The following is a 5,927-nucleotide window of genomic DNA, read 5'->3' as shown; positions in this document are numbered from 1 at the left end:
TTATCCATGTTTAAATGCTAAATAACAGCTCTACAACAGGTCATGTCTCTGAATGCTAACATTTAAATCCTTATCTTAAAAGTGTTTATTTTTATTAAACCACTTAGTTTATTTCGTGATCATAGCCGGCTGACTACACATTATCGCTTACTTTTTGGCCTACTTTTAATGAGAGGAACAATTGGGCATGGAAACATGTTAATAGTGAGAATTGGTCCCAAATCTAAAGTGTTACCATTTCTTTTGTTCAATTATGATTTTGACTATATTGACCAGAATGGATTTTTTGTCCATACAGTGAGCCACGTGAATATGAGGTCAATAAAACGTGTTGTCGAGTGCGACCACTGAATGTCTGCTCATGAATGGATCCCTGACCTGCACCGGCCCTGTAAGTATCAAACCCATTCAACAATAACACATGTTCTTCAGTCAGTAAACAGTGTTTTCTTCTTATTTTTTAAAACGCTGATGGCAGCACAGCAGTCTCTCAAACCAATGTTTTCTGTCCCAGTTGTGTCCTGGAGACACATCATTAAAATCACATCACTTAAAAACTGTAGAAAAGTTGCTTGTTGCCATCTAATTGCCAACTTTTGTCCAGGGACCCGACAAATGTACAGTTTGTGCAAACTACCAAGATGGGCCGCACTGTGTAACACGCTGCCCACAAGGCATACCGGAGAGAGAAGGATGTACTCATTTGGAAATATGCTGACACGATGCGAGTGTGCCAGCCCTGTCATGAGAACTGCACCCAGGGGTGAGAGAGGCATTGTATATGATGCTTTCATTTGAATGTAATGACATGAAACGATCATTCGTGTAATTTAACCAGGTTCATCAGGGATTGCAGTGTTCACTAATTGTGACTGATTCAATTTATGTTTTGAATTGCAGATGTACTGGACCTGATCTGAAGGACTGCAAAGATTTCAAAGGGTAAGAAGAGAATCTGTCCCATATATATATATATCCCTTTTCCAGAATATCCCAAGAATCATAATGTTTATCCTCATATATCACCATAGTTTCTGTCGAAAAAGTAATAAATTGGGCTGTGAATTGTTGCATATTTTTAGAAAAATGGTACCAAATACTCAAGCCTTCGTCACAGTATGGAATAATGATGCATAAAATAAAGGAAAATATACTTTTTGAGATTAGTCTGCCTTTCTGCTGAAGTGTAAAAAATCTAGAAATGATTTTAGCTCGAAAAAGTAATAAATTGGCTGTGAATTGTTGCATATTTTTAGAAAATGGTACCAAAATACTCAAGCCTTCGTCACAGTATGGAATAATGATGCATATGGTGCGAAATAAAGGAAAATATACTTTTTGAGATTAGTCTGCCTTTCTGCTGAAGTGTAAAAAAATCTGAAATTATGTTTTAGCTCGAAAAAAAAAGTAATAAATTGGCTGTGAATTGTTTTGCATATTTTTAGAAAATGGTACCAAAATACTCAAGCCTTCGTCACAGTATGGAATAATGATGCATATGGTGCGAAATAAAGGAAAATATACTTTTTGAGATTAGTCTGCCTTTCTGCTGAAGTGTAAAAAATCTAGAAATGATTTTAGCTTGTACAGAATGATGATGCATCATCCAGTAATATTATTATTATTAATTATAAATCATATACAGGCCTGTGTTTTATTTAAAAAACCAATTCTCTCAATTGGCCTTATTAGTTATGATAAATAATGAAAAATATTTGAAAATGTATTAATGGAATAATTGAATATAAACTTCTATAAATTATAGTAAAGTAATACCTTTTTTATAATTAATACATGAATTATTAAATAAACAATAAATTAATAATAAATAATATACATTTAATACAAAAAACAAATAATACATAAAATTATTAAATAAACAATAAAAACAATAACATGCCACTGGGGGGTTAAAAATACAAATAAATAAATAAATACCATTTTTTTCTAGAAATCTAAAATTCTAAATAGAAAACCAAAGACATCTAAAACATAAATATTTCTATAAATTAATTCATATAATAATCCAATGACAAAAAAAAAAAAAAAATCAATATTTTAAACTCAAAACTCTCTCACATGGTATAAATCTAAGTAATATCTAAGAGCATAACCACTCAGTCAGTTCTGAAATGTAGTGAACCATCTTCCACTGCAGAAAGTTCAACTCAGTAATGTTCCTTTTGTCTGTAGTTCGGGTTTGCCCATGATAGCTGCTGGTGTGGTCGGTAGGTCTGCTGCGTTTGTTATCCTGGTGTCTAGGAGTTGCTGTTTTTCCTGCGCAGACGGCACATCAAAAGGAAGAGAACCTTACGACGACTTTCCTGCAAGAAAGAGAGGTCAGATCACAAGACAACCATAATCGGAATATTCAGAGTATCTACTGTTAACAACCAACACTTTAAGTAAGAGAGCTGGCAGAGTTTGGTGAAAAACCATTTACGATCAATGCAGTGAAGCTAGTTTACTGTTTGTAGTGTCAACAGTGAATGCTGATGGAAATCAGTCAATGAGGCAGTAGCTTCCGACAGATGCGTGTCAGCCCATACTCATTCAAAGACAAGATGTGTTTGTGTATTGAGGGCAGCTTTCCTGACTCTATTTGTCTCTACAGCTAGATGGAGCCTCTGACCCCCCAGTGGAAAAGCCCCCAACCAGGCCTTGCTGCGCATCCTCAAAGAGACGGAGTTCAAGAAGAAGATCAAAGTGCTTGGTTGGGTCCGGAGGCTTTCGGCACTGTGTATAAGGTAACCTGACCTCCATTTAAAGGGACAGTTCACCCCCAAAATAAAATTCGGTCATCCTTTACCACACCCTCAAGATGTTCCAAACCTGTATGTGTTTCTTTCTACTGTTGAACATAAAAGAAAGTTTGGTAACAAAACATTATGGGGACCAGAAAAGTTCTTTATTTTATTTCTGTTTTACCCACATTCTTCAAAGTATCTTCTTTTGTGCTCAGGAGTTCTTAGAAGTTCATACAGGTTTGGAACAACTTGAGTAAATGATGACATAAGGTTAATTTTGGGTGTGCTATCTCTTTAAGGTTGCTTATTTAAAAAACGTGTTGCTACGGCCTTTTTTTCTTCTTTTCTCTTACGATGCCTTCTTAATTTTCTCTACACCACAAGCACAATTAGTTGTTGATCTGTAGACATAAAGGTTATATCTCTTATCTCAAGATGATTTCAGCTGTGAAACCTCAGCGGTTACAAACCACTGGGTGTTACTGTTGTTTGCAGCATGAGATATTTTAAAACAGATATGTGTCCATTGCTGCAGGGCTTGTGGGTTTCCAGAGGGAGAGAATGTGAGAATCCCTGTCGCCATTAAGGTCTTACGAGAAGCCACGTCTCCCAAAGCAACCAGGAGATCTTGGATGTGAGTATCAGAGTCTGAATTTTGGTGTTCGTCATGTCACATCAGACCTTATTCACTTCAATTTTAACAAATCATTTTTTAAAAAGATGGCTGTGTATTTCACTAAAATCAAAAAACACTTTTCCCTACATTCTTTGCCTATACTGTGATTATTCTTGCATTTGCGCTGTATCTGTGTGATCCAATTAACATGTAAATTATTTCAGTAAACACAGACAGTAAAACTGACATTTTGTCATTCTAGTTTAAAGGGATACTCCCACCCAAAATAAAAATTTAGTCATTAAGCACTTACCCCCATGTCGTTCCAAACCCGTAAATGCCCGTAAATTTAAGATTTATTTTGGAATGTGAAAACCGGAAGGCCTGTGACTGTCCCATATGACTGCCAAGTAAATACAGTGTCCAAGGTCCATAAAAGGTATGAAAGTCATATTCAGAATACTCCATCTGCCATCAGACATGCAATCTGGGTTATATGATTAAGCGACGGGAACACTTCTTGTAAGTGAAGTAAACAAAATAACGACTTATTCAACAATTAATTTGTCAACAGACCTCTTCTGTGTCTCTCCATATCACCGTATGCTGAGTTAATGCTCTTCTGTGTCATCCGCGCCACAAGGATGCGCTGTTTTCTTTTAAATCAAACTAAAATAAATGTAGAAACAGCACAGACTAGTGGCGCGGATGATCTATCTTAAATTGTTTCCAAAGAGACGAACTGAGCCTTTTACGGGTTTGGAACGACATGGGGGTAAGGTGATTAATGACAAAAATTTTCCTTCCTTGGGGTGGAGTATCTCTTTAAGAATTATTGCGCAGAAAAGGCCCTCCATTCTCCAGTGACGGGTGTGGCAGCTTGAATTCTATCCTACATAACCTTTGAAGGTTAAAGGGTAATCTGACCAAGTCCCAACGGATGTGTGTGTGTGGAGTTGATATAGAACAGGAAAAATTCAACCTTGGAGGAGGAAATTCCTGCTTTTTTTGAAGCACCGCAACAGCAACAAGACATTGCTTTCTAACGCAAAGAAGTGGAATTTTCCCGCAAAATTCCTCTCTTTGATTGTGAGGATGTGGCTGTGCAGGCTGCTTCTCAAGGTCACTTTGAAGATAACTCATCTATGTAAAAACACCCGGTATAACCTTCGGAGAATCTGCAGAATCTGAAATGTAACAGATCTGCACAGACACTGAATATTAAAAAGAAAAAATAAATTAAAAAAGGGCGGTTTGAAATAGAGACCCAGTCACTCCCTCATTTTTTTTGAAAGGAAAAGGTTGTTTGGGATTGGCAGCTCTTAGCTCTTGGAAAAATCTAGTATAGTGCCCCGGAGTTTGATTGTTAGTGTTTCTGCTAAAGTTTTAGATTGTTCCTGCAGCGTTTTTCTTCAGAATCCCAGGCCACCTTCTTCTAATCAAATATTGTGCTAATTGTGCTCAAAAGGACACTCATTTGTTAATTTTAAGTCTGTAGGGACTACAACATTGTTGTCTGTATTACTATGATATGTGAACGCGACCTCATTTGTTTGTATCTAAAGGAGGCCTATGTTGATGGCGGACCGTTGAGCATCCTCACGTGTGTTCGTCCTGCTCGGCATCTGCTTGACCTTCCACCGTCCAGCTTATCCACCCAGTTGATGCCCTACGGCTGTTTTGCTGGACTACGTCAGAGGAACAAAACAAGGACAAACAATCGGATACCTCAAACACCTGCTCTAACTGGGGTGTGCCAGATTGCTAAGGTACATGATTGTTCTTTTAATTGATTTGTTTTTTAAATCTCATCCCTTCTGGTAACCTCTGAGTCATTTATTGTGATGATGAATAAGATGTTTGAGATGTCAGTTTAATGTTCGTACCAATTTATTATTAAAATTAAATATTTAATATATTTTTCTTTTAAAACTTTTTATTATTTACAGTTATTTAAAAATTCTTATCAGTTTGGAGGAGTAACTAGTTACATGTAACAACTAAATTACAAACATTTAAGTTATCAAAATAAATGTAAATGTAATCTTTTATTGAGGAAAAAAAAGTGTATTTAAATTTACAGTTACTTATGAAAAATGTTAACGATTACAAAGGGGGTGACATCTGAATACTTCTTGTATTAATATTTTTCTCTTTTTTGTTATGATTTTAAATCTTAGTTATCTTTAACCTCAGTAACAGTGTGATTTGGTTGGCGTACTTTAAAATTATTAGAATCTTATTATAATCTTAATTCAAAGTGATGAACGATTTTAAAAGCGTTAACAGTAATCATTGTTGAGTGTACCTGTAAGGTTAACCGTGGCCTGGTTTTAATAAATGTTTAAACAATTGTGAAATCATTCGTAACGAAATGTTAGAAAAGTAATCAAATGTGAATCAGTTACATAATAAAGTAACTGAAAATAGTTACAACTACTTATTGCAATTTAACTAGGTTAACTTGTACTCTGTAGCCTATTACCATTTCCAGAGTAACCTTCCTAACACTGTTTATATTTTTGTTTTTTTTTGAAAAAATACAATTATTAATTAATGCTTAT

At 35.5% G+C, this 5,927-nt stretch overlaps 1 long non-coding RNA gene across 1 annotated transcript; it reads left to right on the top strand.

Moving 5' to 3' along the window:
* Positions 1-668: 668 nt before the first annotated feature.
* Positions 669-2,229, top strand: LOC122136356. The gene is made up of 3 exons (XR_006154087.1): positions 669-763; positions 901-942; positions 2,194-2,229. It is a non-coding gene; the product is annotated as an uncharacterized LOC122136356 (long non-coding RNA).
* Positions 2,230-5,927: the final 3,698 nt, after the last annotated feature.

This window comes from Cyprinus carpio, chromosome B2, assembly GCF_018340385.1.
Source record: "Cyprinus carpio isolate SPL01 chromosome B2, ASM1834038v1, whole genome shotgun sequence".
Taxonomy (NCBI): Eukaryota; Metazoa; Chordata; class Actinopteri; order Cypriniformes; family Cyprinidae; genus Cyprinus; species Cyprinus carpio.
The sequence above is the reverse complement of the archived record's forward strand: the minus strand, read 5'-3'. Positions and strand labels throughout refer to the sequence as shown.